Below are 22,272 nucleotides of genomic sequence, written 5' to 3' on the forward strand. Positions count from 1 at the left end.
CAGGCCAGACAGAAAGACAGAAAAACTGCAGTTCCTGGATTATGCTCATGTTCAAAGTGGAATTTCCTCACTGAACTCTGTGATATTTCCCCACTAATATTAAGGCCACTTTATGTTTCTGCTCCAAAGTGTGTCTGTGCGTAATCTCTAAGTATACATGCCCTTTCCACCGTTTTTAGAGCGGTACAGTGGAGATTAAATTCCTCCCCTTTTTCTCTAAAACACTCAATATTCCAGAGTAATACTTTTCCTTTAATGTTGCAAACATTGAGAGAGAAACAAATAGGTAAGAAGAAGAAGAAGCAAAGAATGGAGAAGATGAATACACACAGCTAGGCTTGAATTTTTCTTCACACCTTCTGGGACAGCCCTAGATGAGTGTCCCTTTATTTACAGCAGCAGTGTTGGTTTAGATGCTCTGTTTTGCATCTGCTCCATGGGAATGAAATATCAGGCTACAACTTTGTTCTTACTTGCATAAAACCAGCCCTAGGGATGTGTGGCTCTCTGGATGGAGGAGAGAACATCCAAAGCTTATGACATAGAGTTGTTAAATTGCAGTTGTTTGCCAGCTAAGAGGGGTGCAGGAAGCTGTTCTCAAAATCAGGCCATTTTTCCCTTGCTCTCGTGAAAAGCCAGAGCTTGACTCTCTCATTTTTGCTTTTCAGCTTAATGCTTTTGGGCTGTCTCCAGCCAGATGCTGATAATAGGCTCAATAAGGGAACTTCTGTGCAATGATTCTTTCAGCAAAGAAATTGCATGTAGCAAAAGTGGAACTGACCAAGAGAAAGGTAAGGTTAAAGCAAGCATTTAGACTTTTTCTTTTTAAAAGAGCTAGTCAGAGTAGATTAAAGCCACTTGAACACACATTAACTATTTAAAATAGAATGACAAAGCTGCACTTCTTTCCTGCAAAAATCCTCTAGAATCCTCTAGTAGATCTATAAATGAACACTTCTTTTAAAGTCTTTTTCCTGTGGCAGGTATTTATGGATGAGCTTGACTTGTAATTGTGCAAGAAATGAAAATTGTTCATTTTAATTGACCTTCCTGACCTTAAAAGAAATATAAATACTTGCAGACCACTGCATTTTGTTTTCTTCTGAGAACATTTTAAGGTAGTGCACTTTGTTTGCATACTTTGGGAAGTATTCTTCTGGTGGGCCTGTTTCTTTCAGAGGCTGACCGTGAAATGGTTGCAGAGATTTAAAATAGATACCCCCCTTTGAAACTTGTGTGCTGATTATTAAAGCGTGTGGAAAGGAGTTCTGTGACCCATTACTAAACAATTCTTTTGCCAGCACAGAGCATAATGCATTCTGATGACACTCATAATTGCAGTACTTCCAGAGTAATTACCCTGGTAGTTCATTTTCACGTTGTTGGAATTCATATTTGCATGTAATGTTTAATTGAAAGCTGCATGCTTTGATCTGTGCACGTGTGGAAATGCTCATTGGGTTTACCTTGACAGCAAATGTGTATTTACTTTGCAGGTAAGCAAACATTTAGGTGTCTTACAGGCAAATGCATTTTTATCTCACTTGTGTGTGATACTTCATCCCTGTGCAGCTGCATTTTTCCACATTACAGCCAGCCCACGTAGTGGTGGATACTGGATGCTCAGGTGTTTATCCAACATATCAGGTTCCAGAGTTTTGAATCGAATTTTGAATTTTCTGGTGCCAGAAACCCATTTGTAGTCACATTTTGGCCTCATATTCATTTGCTGATGTTGCCTCTTTCTAGTTACATTACCTGTTTTTACCAGCTGAAGTTCTTCCAGAGAAAAAGGAAATGAGTCTCCTAACTTTGAGTTTTTGCTGCTCCTTGCTCTGAGCAATGAGGGAACTCATTCTTTCTTTTGGCAAAGAGATGCTTGAACTTTTTGTATGTAAATGAAAACACCTGGTGATGAAGGTTTTAAAGCCTAAAGAAGGAAGGACATCTCTGGACAGGATGCAGAGTAAAGATAATGTGGTAGTGCTTTGACACAGGATGGGAAGGCAGATTTGGGAGTAGAAATCAATAAAACAGTGAAAAAAGTTCAAACAGTGATGTCTGTGTGGGTATGTGATTTGCCTGTGTTAAAGTCAGGCTTGTAAGTTAAAACTAAACTCAACTCAGCTTTCCCTGTAGTCGACTAGAAAGTCTTTTTAATAGAATTCGTATTGTATTTTGAGGTTAAATTACCCCAATAAAAATAATTCCTCCGTGTGCTTTCTGGATATGAAGTTTAATCAGACTGTCTTGGAAAGAAACCTGGGACTAATATGAGCATTTTCTTGATGTGATGTCTGCACATTTTCATGAGAGGAGTAAAGGTCATTCCCCTGTTGGATGGGATGGAGCTTCCTAAAGCATGTTGGCAACACTAGATTTTTCTGCATTTTCTTTACAGTGGTGATGTTAAAGTTTAAATTTAAACTCACAGCTAAAAATAGTATCTGGAGTGTAAAAAAAAAAAAAGCTAAATTAGCAGTTGTTCTTACTCAGTGATTGTAAGTCAAAACTGGGCTGGTTGTGAAAGAATTCTTAGTGGAAATCAGTGTTATGATGTGACCTCGTTTTTTCCCTATTTTTTTTTTTAAATCTTCTAAAAATCTTCTGCTTTACAGCTCTTGTAATTGTATAAAGGAGTGAAGGTTTTCTTGTATGAGCAGATCTGGGGACTGGAGTGAACCTGCAGCTTGTACATCCAGTGGTGGTCACTGGGTAGGAGCTCATTTGGTTATTACCAACCTGGGTGGCAATCATTGATCAGGTGGAACACTGAACTACCCAGTCATCCAAACCTGTTAATGTCCATCTTTTTAGGGTGTAAATATTTTAAAGGCAGTGTTTCTTACAGCAGTGCATTCTGGGGGCTTTTTGTGTGTTCAGGATGAAAGTGTATGTGACCTTGGTTTAGTAGAAGTACATGAGCAAATTCCGTTGAATAAAAGCACATCTGAAAAGTTAAACAAAAAAATCCTTTTCTACAGATTAAGCCTGGTGCCTTTCTCCTCCCTTTTAAACATTTAAACACACTCTTTACATGATGCTTAAGCTTTTAAGTCAAAGTTATGAGGTGCTTTAGCCAGGCTTGAGCCTGAGAACAAGACCCAAACCAGGACAATAACAAAATGACACAAAGATTGACTCCACCGTGCTTGCTGGATGAAGTGAAAACTGCTGAAATATAAATCCCATATCCTGGGATTTCACTGCCTGCTGGAACTAATCTCATTAATTTAAAACCACCTGAGGCTTAAGAGACATATACACTGCTGTGAGAAATTATATTTATCTCATCCTAGGGGGAAATCCTTTCCCTCCCCCAGCTTACCTTACTTTTGACTTTGTCATTCTTGAATTACCAGGTCATTTCTCCCCCATGGGAAAGTCGTCATAGCTCACAGCTATGCAATTACTGTATCTGAAGTTCATGGCTCTGTGAATGCTGAGATCACTGTTCGAGGGTTTTCTTCTTAAATAATTTCCTAGAGAAAACAAAGACTGGAGAAATAATAGGTTAGCAGTTTACTTAAATAAAGTTCTTCCAGAGCTACAGGAAAGGATTCCAGGACTAAAAACACAGTGTAAGGCAAACAGCTTACTGAAAGCATTAAGGTGTTTATTGCCTTGGTAAACCAAACACTGAGTTGTCTTTAACCATTAAAGTTTAAGAGATTGCTGGCCTCTGATAAGTGGTAATTGGATGCAGAAATTTCCAACTCGAGGTTGCAGTTTGAAATCCCATGAGTGTTGCCAGGGAGAGTTCTGGAGTTGAGTGGCTGATTGCTGCACTCTGATTTGGATTGAGACTAGATCCCAAATCTGCATTCAGAATTAAACCCAGCCAGTAGAAATATTCTGTTCGACAGAATGGGAGGATTTTGGATAAGGCCTTTACTTAGAATCTTTACTGTTTGTTGGACTTTGCAACAAGGCAAAACGACCTTGTTCAAGCGTCTTTCAATGTGTGTCTACTGAAAAAAAATGAATAAATCAATTTTGGGTTATCCATTTAACACCTCAAATAGAAAATAATATTAAGAAAAAAAAAAAAAGTAATGTAAAACCAGAGTAGGCTCTGAAAACCAAATCCTGCAGACCTGGTCTTTGAGGTGAGATGCAGAAAGCTTTATGCAGTGGGAGCTTTTTGGGGTGAGCCTGGCCCTTGGTGCTGCTCCCAGAAGGGATCCTCTGGAGTTTGTGTTGTGGATGGTGAAATGTCAGTGAAATGGAGATTCCAGCCTCTGTGACTAAGAGAAATGACCGCTGAGCCAAACTACACCTCATTTTTGTAAAACCCAGCTCAAAAGGTGATTTGTGGATTTGAGTGATGAGTCTGTCAAAGGTCACTATTTACAGTGGTTTATTGGCCCTAAGTGACCATTTCCCAACCAGCCACTTGAATTGTTCTGTGTTGATAGTGTGTATAGGGACAACAATAGATGCAGTTGCAATTGCAGGCCAATTACAGTAATTAAAAATGATAATACAAGCTTCTGTTTCTCTTTCATCTGCATGGGATGAAAGTGGTCTGGTCTGTTGATGGAAATGCCCCATTAATCCTCTGTTAATGCCCCATATTTAAGGGCCTACAATGAAGTGTGTATGAGCAAACAGTGAAGTTCATTAATGTCTCTGCATTAGGAGTCCATGTAATTATGGTGCTAATTATGTGTTGTTGTGATCTTGTCTAGATGTAAGTGAATTTGGTCAAGTGTTTTTGTTTAATTTTGTCGAGTAATGAATAAATCAGTGAAGTTACAAATGGCTGCTGCTATTGTGTTGTTAAGAATAGAGTCTGTAGGGGTGAATGGCTGCTGAACTCTAGTGTACATTCCCTTTCCAGTCCTGCATAAATGAGTACAGCATATTCCAGTTTATTTAGTGATGGACAGGCTGTTAGTTCTTAAAATAGCTAAGGAATAGGAGCCTGACACCTTGAATGATTTATGTGTTTTCTTTGTAAGCTTGTTTCTGTTTTGTAACCTTTAAAATGTGGGTTTTATGAGTGGTATCATTAAAATTTATACTCCCTCTAGTATGTGATGTTAGTCATTATTGCTCTGCTGTGCCTCCAGATCACCTGTCTGAATTATAAAGCAACCTTCCTTGGAGCTAAATAGTAATTTTTTTTTTCCAAATGCGTGCTGACTTCATTATTTTTCATTGGTACTCCCTTTCCAGAGCAGAGGCCAGAATCTGGCCTTTCCTGCTTTCCATCCAAGTGGGAAAGGTTACCAGGAGTGACTGTTTATTTCTAGGAATGAAATATGAGGGGTTATTTAACTTGAGAGATCTGATATCAATCAGAAGAAACTTCCAGAGGATTTGTTTTGAAGTGTACTCTATTTTTTCTTCTTTGTTAACTGAGATTGATATGCTTGGGAGGTGATTTAATGTTGTGCTAGGCTTTGTTACACTAATTTAAAAGAGTTTCAGCAAAGAGTGAATCTCGGAGGAAAAAAATGCTGATACTGAAAGTGAATCACAGTCCTTGATTCCATCAGTTGAGACTCTTAAAGATATTATACACCAGGAAAGATGTTGTAAAAGGTTTCAAAGTTACACCTTCAGTCTGCATCCTCAAATTGAAAGTGGCAGAAAGGTTTCTTCTGGAAACCTCCACAATACTCTCAAAAAGTTTTGGGTGGTTTTTTTTTAACACATTAATCCAATGAAAAATTGAAGTTTTGCTGAGCCACAGATTACTCCCCTCATTCTCGAAAGGCTGTCAATCAAACTTCTCTGTAACACATGAAGATCAACCATCTCTCTTCTTTCAGGAAATAAATGATCTTTATTCAATATTTATGTTGTATATTGCCTAGCAGATTGTGATATAGAGTAATTAATTGTGAACTTCCCAGTGCGACTTACCAGCCAGGTTTCATCCAGAGGTGAGATGGAATTGTTTTCTGATCAGTATTGACTGCAGATGTTTTAGTTTTTCCAAATCAAGCCTGTTTGCCTGGAATCAGGTCGAGTCCAAGCGTTAACCCAGCGCTTCCCAGTCCTCCAGCAGCCCCTGTCCCTCAGTGTCACATCTTGTAAATACCTCTGGCCATGGGGATTCAGCCCCTTCCCTGGGCACCCCTGCCAGGCTGTGACACTCCTTTCCATGAAGAGATTTATCCTAATAGCCAGTCTAAAACTTGTCCTGGCATAGCTTGTAGCAGTTTCCTCTTGTCCTTTTCCTTTTTACTTGGGAGACCAACCCCACCTGGCCCCAGCTTTTTCAAGTGGTTGTAGAGAGTGATGAGGTTCTTTTCCTCCTGGCTGAACATCCTCAACTCCCTCAGCTCCTCATCAAGAGACTTGTTCTCTTGTGCCTTCACCAGCTTCATCTTTCAGAAAATGCTAGAGCATCCAAGAGTTGGGATTTAGGCTTCTTATAGCAATGCCTGTATCATGTTTTTTTTTTTTTTTTGTGTGTGTGTGTTTATGTTTTTCTTACATAACCTTATCATTGTAATACAAATGATTTACTGATGTTAACAGAGGATAAAATACTAATTTCAGTGCAGCCTGAGGCTACCTTGAGATATTCAGTGCTGTCATCTAGTTTCACTGAAAGATATGTGATATAGCACTAGAAGATGAGTTTGAACAACAAAAAATGTGTTATTGTTGGAAAACATAAGGATGGAATATGTCAGATAAGAGTTGTGTCAGAATAAGTACACTCAAGCACTGGGTCCTCAAGCCAGTAGCCTTTTCCTGAAAAAGGTGGTATCATGTTGCCTGTTGTTACAGTTATTAAAATTCCTCGCCTGCTTCTGTTCCCAGAATGATTATTCTCTCGATATTTGTAAGGCAAGTTCCCTGTCATGTTACAGATTTCCCTATTTATTTTTGTTATAAAGAAAATGAGAGCATCAGAGGTTCCTGCATTGAACACTTCCAGCAGCATAATTGCTAGAGGTGGAAGGAAAGCTCTGAGTTTGAAATCCTAATATTAACTGAAGTCTGTTTCAAGATTCTTGTCCTCACCACACACACTGCAACTAGACTTTGATTAAAGTAATGCTATCAGGTTGAAGTTTAATTTGCTGTATGCTACTTATGTGTATTTTAAATTGTGAGTGGACTCCGTACATAAATGTCAGTGAGGTGGTGAAGGAGGTGGCAAGAAGAGCTATGATGGTGATTAGAGGAGGCTGAGTTGAGTTTTTCATAGGATTAATGCTTTCCAAATTGGAGGATATAAGATTGAAAGTGAAGGGCACACTCCTTGTTGAGGGAAAGTGGTGGAGTGATCCTAATTCAGAATCTCATTAAAGCAACTGTCAGGATTCCTCTATTTTACCATCACCTCCCCTATTCTATAAGAGTCAGCTGTCGTTTGGAGTGAGCATACTGCCAAAGAGGCATTTACAAATAAATGAAAAATGTCACAATTGATTTTGCTCCTTTCAGAGGACTCCGTGTCAGCTTTGTCACAAACCCTTTGTTATTCTCTCTTTCAGATCTCTTGTCTGGACTTTGGAAATAACTTTGGCTCTTGGATTCCTTCTGTTGACCCGGGGTAAGCTCCCTGGACTCTGACTTTTTATTAACATTTGTGCAACAGTTAAATAACATTGACTTTTCGGTGCCTGTGAAGGATGAAATGCTAGAAGTTCATACCAATTACCTTATGAGTGTGTATAGAAGCTGCATAATACAATCCACGCTTGAAAATACGACTAAAAACCAGATTTATTTTGTAGTTTCTCCTATAGAAGTATTTGCACATTATGGTAATTTGCAAAGTGTTGTGTGCCATGGTAGTAGCCACATAAAATATGAATAACTGTGATTATATTTGTTTCTAAAGAATATGTACTTCTAAGGTTGATAGTGCTCTTTTCTTCCATATTTATAATTTCTCACTCTTTCACTGTATGTTAAATAGTTATAGTGCATTTTCCTGGTTGTGAGGAGATCAGAAGGTTGTTTTCCTTATGTATTTGCTGGCTGGATAAGTGAACTTGATGTGCAATATCAGTCTACCCCTTTTAATCCAAAAGTGTTACCATAAGATTGGATATCTCTTGAAATGTCATTATAAGAAATAGTTGAGATGGTTTAGATATGAAGTATCTGAACTACAATTACATCTAACAAAACTGCTTTAGTTATTTTTTTCCTTGAGCTTCAGTTTTTGAGATTGCAATCAAAAATACAGTGTTTTAGTAAAATTGCTGTGAAAGAAACTTAAATTAGCATCCAGAAAAGTACCTGTGACCCTTTAAATAGGAGTTGAAGATTTCTGAAGACAGACCTAGTGTTACATTTAAGAGTAATTTTTGTCCTTGCTGCATTTTCTGTGATGTCCAGGAAGTGTAACCTGCAAATAGTAATAGGACAAGAGATTACCAGTTTCCACTAACTTCAACAAAAAAAACCCTCAGACCGTATAGAAAGAATTGGTTTGTGATGGTTTTGTATTTCTAAAGGGATTCTTCAACAGCAGTTCACGCATATTTTTCAATCTGGCAAACAGCCAAAAATCCCTCTTTCAATGCATGATTTTTCATAGCATATGAAGAAAAAAGTTGCTGCATTTTATCACAATTGCAATTACCAGATTTTTAAAAACAAGGGAACTGAAGAAAATCACTTTGCTGTCACTTTTGTACTCTGGAAACTCTAGAAGATGGGGAAGAATTGGATTCTGTAAGGAAAACAAGAACAATTTATGGTGTCACCTGCCATGTGTGCAGGTTTTGCTTCTTTTCCTCTCTCACTTGGGATTTTAATGTAGCTTGATGAGCTCTACTTTAGCACTGCAGGAATCTGCTTGCATTGGTGTATGCATATTTGTCAGCTGTTTAAGCATTTTGAATGCATTATATTTCATACTGGGTTTTTGCTGCTCTGATACACCTTTTGCTTAATTAAAACAAAATGTGTTGAATTTGTTCTAAAAGAAAAATATAAATGAATACTTGAAATCAACTGTTGAATTTCCTGAAAGTTCAGACTTTTTATTTTTCTTCTTTTAACTAGAAATCAAATCTTGTTAACTAGAACTTCCAAAGAACACCCTTAATTTGTACTTTGGACAGTTTTGTTTACATGGTGGTACAAAGTTTGTGGCAAAGCTCTCTAGGGTAATCTCTAAAACTATTTTCAGCAGTGTGCTGCCCAACTTTGCTGTTCTTCTTCTATTTGTATTACGAAAAAAAAATCTAAGATATGAATCTAGAAGGACAGAAAATTAGCTCTGGCAGTGTGGAAGATGATGACACAGTCTCAAGGAATGAATCAGACAGTTCAAGGCTGTTATATTTGTCTAAGTAATTAATATTACTGTAAACAGAGATTGAAGAAAGGAAAATAGGAGGAAAATAAAGAACTCATCATTATCAGCTTTAGTTCATTCCCCAAACTCCACCCTCCTGTTTCACTTAGTAAATTGTTTTGAGGTAAATCTAAATGGAAATCTGTAGCATTTCACATCTAAATGAGGCATGCACTTAGGAGTAAAGCAGTGCTGCAAAGACCAATCCAGAACTCTCCCAAAACGCCTTGGAACAAAAATGTTTAAATATGACTTGGCAGATCTGCAGAAGCGCAGACTTTCACTCACCAAATTTTCACTCAGCCACATTTGATCATGTTACTGATGTTGATGTGTCCCAGCTTCTAAGAGCTGAGCATATACTCTGATCCGTGGTTGTGCAGATGCAAATATCTGTGCCCCAGCTGTTGGCATGTGTGGGAATTAATTCCATATATTAGTCTGAATCATGAGATTGCTCTCGAGTGCTGGGTGTCCCTACGAGCAGTGGATGAAATGTCAAGGCTGGCAGCACTGCCGTGAGTTAGAAAATAACTTCAGTGGGAGATTGTCTAAGATCTCCACCCTGCAAATGACAAAAAATTAAAAAGATTAATAAAATAAAGGAGAAATGTGTGAACACCGCAATGGCTTATTCAGTTCACTAAGGAACTTGCAGGTTGGGAATGAGCCTAGGAAGAGCCAAAGGGATACACAAATTATTTGTTCCAGTGAGGAACCCTTCATGGAAGTGAACCAAGGGCAGTCCTGTGCTGCTAATACAGGTTTCCTCTAAGCTTATTTTCAGTCAGGAGGAAAGCAATAGGGAAGTGCAGAGAGCTGTATCTTTCTGCACCAGTTTCTGCTCTTAAACTGCGAGTGGAAATGTTAAATTAAAATTTAATTTTAACTGATGACGACCATCCTGTTCCCCAGTGCCCCCCAAATAATTAGACTTTGCTGTGCAGGCTGACAGTTGTTCAGCTCCTGGACCCAGAATATTCTTTCACCCTGTTTTCATACACAAATGTCTCTTTTCCTTTTTGACCTAATAAAGGTGCTGTATTTCTAAGTCATGGGGATGCTGGTCTCATTGCAGTGGGATGAAATCACAGACCCTGCCCAGTGTCCAAATACATGACTTTTTGTGCAATAAGACAGCTTTTCTGTATATGAAGAAAAAATGACTGATGAAGAGGATGGGAGAATTAAGGATGATAACCTGGTTAAATAGGGAAAGGTAAGATTTGGAGAAGTTATTATTCATGAGTTTGTCAATGAAGTTATTACAGTTTCACTTTTAAAAGATCTTAAAAATCCTGAAGGCCATTCCTAGTTGAAATCAGTCCAGGTTTTAGCACCTCCTCTATTTTGCCCCAGGTTATTTCTTAAATTAAATTCCATATTATCCCATTTAGAGAGGTCACTCATGGAATAAACAAATCGTTCCTCACCTCTGTGTATTGTATCTGAGGCTCTTCTCTGTGCTGCTGTCCCCTTTTAGCTGTCACAAAACACTTGTTATCCAGCTGGTGTCCTCCGAAGTGTTTTGTGGTGTTGTTTTATAAATTGCAGGTGATGTAATAGAACTCCCAGCAGAAAGGACATGTGGAGAAGACAATGCTAACAAACAATTTGCAACTCCTCGTTGCCCTGGCTGAATGAGTTGGTTTTAGGTAATTTGCTATTCAAACAGGAATAATGAGGTTAAATGTGTTTTACTCCTTTTCATTGTGGCACAATGGTCAAGCCTGAACTACTTAATTTGAGGGGGTTGGACAGGGCAAAGAAAATTGCTAATCATGGGCTTAATTGATCATTCTCTCACGATTGTCTCTAGTTGTAACATGTTAACGATGGTCTGAGATAAACCATCAGAAAACCATTGAGACCATAGGGAACATGGCGTGGAGCAGCTTAATGGTGAAATGGTTCAATTGCTGCCAATTCAGCAGAGCAAAGGCAGAGGATGAAGCTCTCCTGCTGAACCCTGGAAAACTGAGTTTTGGGTCAAAACCTGACGTGAAATGCGTATGGTGTGATCATCTCTGCATGGTCTATTTCGAGGGGCAGGGAAGTTCCTTTGGCTACATTTCCCGGGGTCATTATTTTAGCAAGAGCATCTTGGGAATGTTTCCGGCACAGAAAAGTATTAGCAGGACCTAATATATTTTGAGCTTTCTCTATGAAATTGTAGTGTTTGCTTAAGCAACAAATAATGATTATTACAACTGAGGTTGGTGGTTTTTTGGATTTTTTGGGGGTTTTTTACATTTCTTAGAACAAAAGTGTTTTGAAGTCCTATTCAGAATTGGTTTCCAAGTTCATACGCCTGCCTATAGATTGGAATTACTGTAAGGAAAATCAATGAATTGCCATTATGTTAATAGTATTGGCTCTGTTGTTAAATATGTTCTTGGGGCATTTTTTCAGAATTGTAGCTATGATTTATGGGTGCTGATTACAATTCTTATGTGTCTTCTGTAGCTCCAGAAACAGGTTATGCAAACTTGTCAGCAGTAACAGTGGTCTCCAGTAGAGTGATGGTTTTGCATAATGTCTTCATATAAAGGAAACAAATACAGCTTTCAATATCCCACCATCTGTTGTTAGGGGTATTCCCTTATTTTCAACTGTTTTGGGGAATATTTTGGCTTAATGTTCTTGAATTAAATACAATAATTAAGATTTTTGACATTTGTAAAAGCTCAACTCGCATGCAGGAGGTAGATTGTGACAGCCTGACATGCTGTACTAAAATGATACATAAGTGGAGCAATGTTTTCATCAACAGAAATGTGTTGCTGTTCAAAGTTGATTCCCTCTGTAGGGTGCCATAAAGTAATTAGAAGACCATAACATGATCCTTCAATATTGCATTAATTCCTTAGAGGGATGAATTCATCTTTTCTGACTGCAGTAGTGCATGACTGGCCATGGAAATGCCACTGAACTATAAAATCATCTGTAAAACAAAGAACAGATTTTCTAGAGTAGCATGTTTGTTTTACAAAACTCGTAAAAGGCTCATACTTTTAGTGATTTTTGCTTCCAGCAAACTGGAAGTGAAAGTATTTATCTTAAAATTAAAAATCGACATGGAATGCTGTGTACTTTGCCTTAAAGAAAATTGCATGTGAAATATTTGTCTTCTGTGAGGACTGAAGACTATTAGAAGGTCTGTGCCAACACAAGAAGAATCTCTTGTTTCAGAGGATGAGTTTTTGCAGCTGGTGTAAACTAATCTGGTGATGGCTCATACTGTAAATTTAAAGGCTGAGAATTTTGAACAGTTTTCTTTTTCCCAGCAATGGGTGGAGAGCTGGGTTTTTATAGTGAGACAGCGTTAGAAATTATCTTTGATTGGGCTTTTCTTGGGTTTTTATTTTTATTTGTTAACTGGCCAATGCTCTAAGCATGAGTTTGTGATAGAAGCTTTTGTTGGCTGGAAGGGGAGGGACACTGGCCATGCACTGCTCAGATGGGGCAAGACTGGAAGCACTCAATGGGTTTGATCAGAAAAGATTCTGTGTGCCCTGCTTACAGCAGGAATTCCAAAACCCACAAGGACATTTTTTAACCATCTTTTTATTGTTCCCCTGTAGAACATCTTTCTGATTGTGCTGTGAAGTGTGTTGCAATTGAGAGTTTCTTTCCAGCCCACCACACTGGTGTGTTTCTGCTGTGTTTCAGTTTGTACTCAGCATTAATCTTTCCTGTACTTATGTTTTCAGGTGCAGTGCTGGAAGTGGCCCTTACTGTCATATCCCAAAATAAATAAAGCCCTTTTCTTGAAATGAGACATTGAGGTCTAGTTTGCTATGGCAGAGGCTTTGGGAATGTGTAACAGAAATTCAGAAGTCTAATTAAGGAAGCATTGAATTTAAGGCCTGCCTTGACTGCTTCACTCAGGTCAATAATTCTGTGATTTTGAGAGGCTGCATGCCTTAGCACAAAGAAAGGCATGAGTGGTTCCATATGTGCAAATTAGGACTAATGACTCTCTTGTATGACACGTGAAGGTAGCCTTTAGTTTCATGCAAGGGAGGATAATCACTATTTCTTGGTTGTAAATATCCAGTGTGCAAACCCACATTTTCAGTGAAGGTATAGATCATTATTTCTCACGTGGCTATTGAAAAATGAAAGAAAATAGAGAAGCTGAAATACATGCTTCACACTCTGCTATGGTTCAGGGCAGAGATGCAATATTTAGCATCCTTGTGGTATTCTCAGTATACTTAGTAATTCTTTAGGACTGTGCTGTTCTAATTATAGCACATCTGAGTTCAAAAAGAGTGTTTCATATAGCCTTAAGGCCTATGAAGGAGATAATCTTCTTGGGAGTTCTGACATTTGTTTTAATGGAAGCAGGATCAAGCACAAATGCTAGGCTGGAGTGACATTTAAATGTGATCAGCAATACTGATCAGCGATCAGGAAATCGAACTGTTCCAGCTGTTTATTTAAGAGACTCCTTTATGTAACATATTGTCAATTGTAAAGTTTTTTTTTTTATATTTTCTTAGAAAGAATACAGCTCTCCCCCTATGAATAAACCATCCCTATCCTGGTGATGTGGATGACAAGGCTCTGATGGATTTCAGCAACATTATGAATCTCACCTGCTGGAGATCCAGTTTATATGCATGGATACAGAGCTGCTCAAAGCAAAATGTTTCACCATCCTCGGATGAACACTTTCGGTGCTCCAAGGCATCTCAGTGTGTTAGGGAAGAGAGCTCATTTCCACACAGATAAATGTTTTGCAGTGGTTTTATTCTGACAAAAAGCTGAAGCCGAGAAATGAAACCATTTTTTATCAAAAAAATCATCCCAGCTCCCCTCCCCGAACTAAACACCTGCACAGGAAATAAATGATATTGTAATTAAAGTAACAAAGGTTTCAGCTTTGACAAGGAGACTGTCCAATAGTGAGGCTTGCAGAAAATGGAACTGGCAAGCCTCAGCTTTCAGGGCACTGTTTAGAAAAAGGATTGAGGGGTTTGAAGGTAGACAGGTCCAGCTTTTTGGGAAGCTTCTCTCTGAGGGTTACATATTCCTGTTGTTTTCACCTTGGCTCCTCCAAGCCCACCTGTGCCTGATGTCCTAAAACACTGCCCTGGGAGTGACTTTGTCACTGCAGACCTTTTGAATTTGTTGCAAGTCCACCAAGTAGTATTTATTACAAGCTGTGTATTAGCAACTATTTTTACAAAATATGACTTTTTTGGATAACTGTCCTTTATCCTAGGTAGAGCTATCACCATTTTAGTCAACAGTTATCTGGTGGCTGTCATTCAGAAAATGATAGATTGTGTTTTGGAAATATAATTTCATGAGTGCAATTTGCCTCATGTGAAAGACAATTTTGTTGGTAAATCACTGTAGAACTTTTCCTTTAAAGCGTAAGTTGACACTTCTCCACATTCCCTCATTTAAAAATGTGTCAAAAAACCAAAATGGCCTGTAATTTTTTCCCCCTTTACAGTGAAAGCAGAAAGTACTAAACTCCTTCCATTCGTTTTTGGACTTTCTAATTTTATTTTTTTTTTAACTTTCTATGTCTGTGCTCCCATCTTCATTTATCCATTAGTTGTCTTCCTATTAATATACAGAACAGTCTGTCTCACAGGTACATGTTGGGACATGAGTAGAAATAAAACAAAGGCTGGGGCAGAACTGAAGCCTCTGGCAGAGACACAGCAGCTGACGGGATTGTGGCACTTTTGCATTTTAGTTTTGAATAGTTTGGTGGTTCTGCAATGTTTGTAGGAATACATTTGCAATAAGAAGTGAGAGCACCTTGTTTGATAGCTTTTATAGTGATATTAGTTCCTTCAACCCAGCAGAAGCAGCCTGACATCTTTCTTTTTCCTGTTGTTTTTCATTTGGTTTTCCCTATACTGGATGGATATATTCAGAATCAGCTGAAGCTTGACAAATGCAGCTGTGAAGACTTGTCTTCAAGCTATACTGCAGATTTTTCTCTCGCCTTTCTTTGCTCCAAGAAATACCTGTTCAACTGTTTTTATAGTATTTTTATGATAGGCATTTCAGATACCTACTGCTGGATAAATAAAACTGCCTTCCTAGCTTCAGGAGGCAGGGATGTTTTTTCATTTGTTTCTCAAAATTTGTTGCAGTGCAGAATGTAGCTGGATGTCATAGTAAAGAAGATGGCCTGGCATGGAAATGAGAACATAATTAAAATAATTTTTACTTTTCTCAGGATTTGGAACAAACTGTTGCTTAAACCTTTTTTTTAGAGGTATTACACCTAACAAGCTCTCTTGAGAGAGATGGGGGTAGAGCTGCAAAGCTATCAACAAAAATACGGAACGGCTGCGTTCCCTGGGGTTTGCTTAAATTTGAAAGTAGATAGGAACTGGGAAGAAATATAATGCAATCTGGTAAAGAAACTGCAGTATAACTCCAGTGGCCTGAGACACAGTAATGTACCAATGTAAAGATCTCGTATTAACCTGAAAAATAGGTAACAGCATAAAACACTCTAAAGTTGCTTAGTTTACATTTGTCCTTGATGCATCATCTCCAGTGTCTTGTGGTGTGGAGATCAATTTATGCTGTAAACGCTGTGGAATGGAAATCAGGTCTTTTTTCCTGCTGTGGGAAAGGCCCTGTGAACCTTTTCTGCGCTGCCTGTGTTAGAGTTTGACGTGCTAAGTTCAAAATGACCACTGAGCTAAAACAGCAGTCAAATGGTGCTGCATTCTTGGTCTTCGTTTAATGGCAGGTTGAGGTTTGCTAAGCCATTGAAGCCACTTGTGGTGTGAGATTTTCTGTCCTTGCCCTCATGAATGTACCTGATGGAGTCATAACAGTGGTGGTCTAGGGTTTGAAGCAAAGGAAGTAATACCTGAATGTTTTGAATTTTTTTTTTTTTTTAATATAATCTGGAATGCTTGTTAATCTAGGCAATATTTGTTTTGTTTTATTATAATCCTTTCTCAGAATTTGTGAATGCCTTCCATACAGGGTCAGTTAGTAATGGTTTTGCAGAGTTTCTCTTTTTACTTCTGGAATTCCGATTGAGAAGTAGCAGTTCTTTTGTTGGTTGTTTTGAGGAGGAGCTTGGTACAGGGTTCATAGTGGAAAAAAAAAAAAAAAAAAGCTTGAATTGGAGCAAGTTGATGTTTTTCCAAGTCTGACATAGATTTTTTTTGTTTTTTTTTTTTGGAGAGATCCCATCGAGTTACAGTCTCCATAGTTCTCCATTTACACACACACTTATACACTTGAAAATCTGGAATCAGGTTATTGGTGCCTGACATGTTGGGCAGTTATGAGAACTGTAACTTGCAAGAGTAGATCTGTGTGTTTGCATACGGGTCCCTGAAGTCTTGCAGTCTGCAGTTCAATCTAAACATAAAAATTCCTTCAGAAAACTGATTGTGTTTTATAGTTTTTATTATTTTTAAGGATTTATTAGAATTAACATTTTTTTTAAGGTGTTGGGCCATTTTCTTGTACCTTCTAATCTTGGTGGTATTTTCCTTGGAGAAGAAATGGACTGGTATGTAGGGGGTTACAGTATGTCCCCTATTGCCATTCTGGTCACATTGTTTTGTGTGCACGTACCTGCAGCAGGGATCCTACTACAAACAATTCTGGCTTGTCAGAAAAGGTGTATCTACAACTTGGCTTGAAATGTCTCTGTGGTTCAGGGCCCCAGGCTGGTGTGAGGGATGTGTTCTGTCAGTCTGTGTGTGTGTGCAGGAAGGGGATGTTGCCAGATTGTTTTACTCTGTTAAATCCTATCAGATATGGCTTTTAAAAATAGTGCATTATTGGGCTTGGCTCAAGAAATTAGAACTAATGTTACAAAGCTGTCTTAACATACTGTTATCTCCTTGAAATGAGAAGTTGGTAATTATTTAATGTGTATGTGTGCTCGTGATCTGTTAATAATGTTTGTTTAAAAAGAAACAAAAACACAAACACACAAATCAACAGTAATGAAGCAGTTTTAACATTAGAATAAAATACAGAGAACAGTGGGTATCAGTGCACTCCTAAGGCTGTTGGTTTCTCCTTGTGTCTGGTATTTAAAGGGAAGTAAACCAGGCTCAGTAGCACCATTAGTGGGGACAGAGCTCTGAGGCATTCTGTAGTCCAGGTGGGCACGCTCAGCTGGTAACCCCCAAGCTGCACCCTAAATGTGCAGCTGCTCTATTGCACCACCCAAAATGTAGGTTTAACCCTCAGTGAAAGATGGGAAATGTGGATCAGGTTTCATATGGTGCCCTATCATTCCTTCTCTAATGGAAAACGAATGGAATGAAGTTATTGTCTTGCTGCTTTGTAAGGAAAATTGGTGCCCGAGTGAAGAAGAAACCATTAACAACTCCTATAAATATGGATGAATTTATTGAGGAGGGCATATATGTATAAACAGGAGTATTTTTCATGTTTCTGTAGGCAGAAAATGCTTTTCTCTTTACAGGTGAGTCTGGGATGATTAATTTAGGAAAGAAATCTGATTTCAGTATTCCATACTGAAACACTGAAGCTTAATAGTCCATTGGTTTTGCATGTAAGACTCCTGTAATTATCATGACTGTATTAAAATGTCATTAATGTCATTAGTGTGCTTAGTAACTACTGTTCTGTCATCCTTTAATTATGAGAGATAAAATTAGATGTGTTTGGAACTTATGTTCTGAATTCTAAAATACTGATTTTTTTTGAAGTAACTGTGTATAAGCCTCAGTTGATAATGTAACAAAGTTCATGAATCTCATGTATTAAAATATTAGGATCAGTAAAGTTCAATGTGTGTTTGATTGTAAGGATTTCATTTCAGAACAACTCCCTTTGTTGTTGCAATGTTGCATTAGTGTGTTGTGCTGAACAATTAAATCTGAACTTCCCTCTTGCACAGAGCTCTACATGAGGATACAAACAGAAGTTTCTTTTTCTCATTTTTTCTGTTGTATTTCATTAACATTAGAGCGATTTAGTTGATGTTACAGTTTGTGATAAGCTGCATTAGAATCAGGTTCATTTTTGATTTATTTCTAAATTTTGTTTGGCTTGATTTTTTAGTTTATAGTTCTACTGAAGCTTGAAAAGGTCATCTCAGTAGAAGATACATGGAAGGTACGAATTGAAAAAGTGAAATTTTGTGTCAAAGCTCTCATGGCTTTGAAGTTCAACAGACATGAACTGCAGAAGCAAACTGTTATTAAATAGGATTTTTTGCATCTTAAACTTTCACATTAAGGTGTCAGTTTTCATCTTCCACAAAACTCCAGATAGCAAAGGTGCTGATATTACTGCTCTGAGTGTTAATTAACTTATGGTTCTGACGTAATGGGAGTTGCACAGTTGATTTGAATGAAGCTGTTGCTTTATTTGGTGCTGCTTTCCAGTGGCAGAACTTTGGGAGATTTCTGTGGGAGTGCAGCTGGTGTGTGATGAACCTGGTGAGGCTGTGCTGCAGAAAGGTGCCCTGATGGCCAGTGCCCAACCTGGGGTTTCCTGTGAGCACTGGAGATGTACACACTTGGTTCTGCCAACTGCACCTTCCTGGCTTTTCTGGGAGTGTTACTCTGCATGCTTTGCTCTAGCAGGTTTCTCTTTTTCTTAAAATCAGCACATTCATTTTTTTTTCCCACTACACTCTCATATCCCTCGTGTTTCTAATTAACATTTCAGAATCACTGCCTGTCCTTCATTCTGCATAATCTGTGCTTGTTGGCATTCCAGCAGTACACCTGTATTGTGAATGCAACACCAATTAATACTCTTTTCAGTAGTTTAAAATAAACAGTGTCCATGTATGGGTTTATTCTCAAACCATAACATATTCAGTCTTTTTTATCTGACAGGCCTTGAGTTCTAAGAGCTGGATTTAGCTAAAGTTTTAAACTCTATTTAGGCTGAGTAAGCAGATATCTCTGTCTAATCAGTTAAACACACCATGCTTCTTTATAGCTCTCTACAGGAGGAAGGAATTAAAAAAGTTAAGCAGTGAATAAATATCTCAAAAGATATCTATTTTTCCTTGAAATGTGCTTCACCTAGAAAAATATTCCTAATCTGCAGTTTTCCTGTTTGCTCTTAGGTTACCAAATCATATGTGAATATGAATTTCAAAAGCAGAGTTTAAATCACTGAAAATATTTTGCTGCCTTTTGCTTTCAGTTTTACTGTACTGCTTTTTTTTTCCTCTTAAATTTGATCATCTAAAATAATTGCAGTAATGAAGTAAGGGAAAAGGTAAAGGCAGATTATAGCTAAATACTTTATAATAATAAAAGCTTTATGGCTCGAAATTTGCTTTTGAAGTTTTTGTAGCCATCTAATTTCCTCAATAAAATGTCTCTGCAGTGTATAATCACCTTTATTAAAAAATAATAATCAGAACTATTGATTTTTTTCTGAGGAGGAGTAAAGTATGACTTAACCCAAGAATTCATGCAGAGAATAGCATATAGAAACGTGTTGATGCCTATAACAGTGAAAAAGAGGAGCCTTTTTAAACATAATTGAAAAAGAGCAGACATCAGGCTAACAGCAGCAAAATAAAGGACATATTTTCAGGTCAGTTCTTTTGCCTGTTTGTTAAAGACTTCCTTTGAATGTTAACTTAAGTTTTCTGATCCAAGAAAGACTTTTGGTAATACGATTTAAGTATTGTCTTGGCTTCTTGCTCTCATGGTTGATTAGATCATCTCTGACCATGAGGAAGAAGGTGAGAATTTACAGGGAGATTCTCGCTCTCCTGGAGAGCAGTGAAACAGGGGATTGTCCAAAGCTACTGTGCTGGGAGTTAATGAATATAAACAAATAAAAATATAAATGTAAATAACTCTCACTGTATGAGGGCAGTGTCACCTTGGTTCCAAAAACTGGTTGGTCTTCAAGCACCTCTGGTGTCCAGCTGTGTGCTCATGTGACACAAGTCCAGTGTCTGTAGTTTTATTTCAGAACATGCAGCTGGTTTTGTAACTTCAGACCAACCCAGACCCTGCACTTGGAATTTTACAAATTTATCAGTGTGGCGTTTTTTTTTTTTTTTTTTTTTTTTTTGTTTTTTTTTTTTTTTTTAAGAAAAAAATGAATTTCAGTGTGTAGTGTAGCTGATCTCTGAAAAAGGTACCTCATAGCCCCCCTTTATGAAGACTTTTGACAAGACTCTTGAAATTGTATCTTCTTTGTCATCACTCAGAAGTGATGCATGAGATGCAATGTTATGACTTGACAAGCTTAAGTACAAAATTATTGATCTCTGAGCTGCGGCAGAACTCCTAAGGATAATCTCCCACTATATATTTGGCATTGAGTAGTATTCAACTCTTGTTGATCTTGCTGGACATTATTTCTTTGTGGATAATTTAGCCAGTTTCCAGAACTTCTTTGACAGCTGTGTCTCACTCAGTTTTCTTTTGCGTGGAAGAAAATTTGGGGCCATTTTTTCCCCCTCAGAACTGACACAAAGTAATAATTGTCTTTTGGAATTGAGAGGATTTACCAAATATTTGAACTTAGGGATAAATTGGAAATTCAACCTATGTACTAAGTGCATGGAATAAATGAGTTCACTAGTTTAGTGAATCTGAAGGTCACAGCTATAGACAGAGAGACCCAAACCAGTAATTAAGCAATGTATAATTTGCTGTTGGTTTGAATATTGAAATCAAGGTTGTACTTCACTGTCAGAGATGGGATCTAGCTCAGCCTGATGCATGTGGGCTCAATGCAGAAATTGCTGAGTTAAATTCTTTGGCCTGTGTAATGAAGAAGGTCAGTCTGGGTGATCACAGTTGCCCTCTAAAAATGCTGGTTGTCAAAAACGAAGAGGGATGCATTTGAAAAAGCATGAAACAGGGTTTGTTAGAATGAAATGTCAATAGATAATGTGGATTAAGCAGATAATTGTCAATTTATGCAATTAGAATGTGTTTAGAAAAACTAATGAAAAAATTGCTGGTTTCATGGAAGCATAAAGTAATGTTAGTTTGTCTTACTGAACAAAAACACCAACCTTTTTTAACTTTAACACATACATGAAGTTAATTGGCTGTTGCAGTTCTGTGAGATTTGCGGAACTAAGGGACTATCTCTGTCCTTCCATATATATTTAATATAATATATTAAATATATTATATGTTAAATAATATACATAATATACAAACTGGACTCCATGTATACAGTTTTACTTTGAGCTCCAGGGTACTTAAATAATCTGGTTGCCTGGGGAAGAGGAAAATTCATGGGATAGGAAAAGGGTTGAGGAATCTGAAAACAGCCTCCCAGACACAAACACTAAAAAGCCTAAATGTGCCTGTGTGCACGCCTGTGCTTGGTGTGTTTTATGCATTGTTGCACCTGAGTGGAGTCAAGTGGCAATAAAAGGAACCTTTCTTTATACTGGCTACTTATTTTCCAAAGAGTTTCAAATACCTGTGAATTCAGAACCTATGTGGGAATCAGCTTTAGCTAAGAAAAGCTTAATTAGATCCTTAGCAATGTAAGAGTTACACGAAAAAAATGCTGAAATCAAGAAAATTGTCAGTGTCTCAGTTGTCTTGATAAGGAAGAAATAATTTCAAATAAGTGTAAATGTAAATGCCTTTAAATTAAATGGATATTCTTTAACATGGGGAATACTTGTCTTACTTTCTGGATGTTTTCCCTATTCCCTTTTGTTGATGCAGGAGAAAGGTACTGCTTGTCTGATAGGACATTGCTTCTTCTTTTCTCCCTCAAAACATCCATACACAGAACAGGGAGTGACCTTGGAAAATGTAATTTTGTGCACTGGTTAGTAACCCTGAATAACACTATTTAATCTGGGGTTAGATTACATTTTAAGAATATTTTAACTTTTTTCTTAATGCATAGTTCTGCTGTTCGTCTTAAAAACTGCTGGTCTTTGTCTTGTTCCTTTCCATGGAGCTCCATGTGGGAATCAGTCACTCACTCAAAAACAAGCTCACAGAAGTAATGCCTTGATTCGTGTAGGAAATATACTGGGTTAC

The 22,272-nt window shown here is 37.8% G+C and overlaps 1 protein-coding gene across 7 annotated transcripts in view; it reads left to right on the forward strand.

The window, feature by feature from the left end:
* NAALADL2 (N-acetylated alpha-linked acidic dipeptidase like 2) overlaps positions 1–22,272 on the forward strand; it is a 423,667-nt gene that overhangs the window by 17,744 nt on the left and 383,651 nt on the right. For 3 of the 7 annotated variants that reach the window (XM_083868730.1, XM_083868733.1, XM_083868731.1), the window contains exon 2: positions 7,464–7,522. The gene's annotated coding sequence lies outside the window, so the exon portion shown is untranslated. Of the gene's footprint in view, positions 1–678; positions 792–7,084; positions 7,159–7,463; positions 7,523–10,463; positions 10,474–22,272 lie in introns of those variants that run through there. The other 4 variants (XM_083868732.1, XM_083868729.1, XM_083868734.1 and 1 more) reach the window with 4 other exon arrangements.

This window comes from Zosterops lateralis (assembly GCF_965231275.1).
Source record: "Zosterops lateralis genome assembly, chromosome: 10".
NCBI classification, from domain to species: domain Eukaryota; kingdom Metazoa; phylum Chordata; class Aves; order Passeriformes; family Zosteropidae; genus Zosterops; species Zosterops lateralis.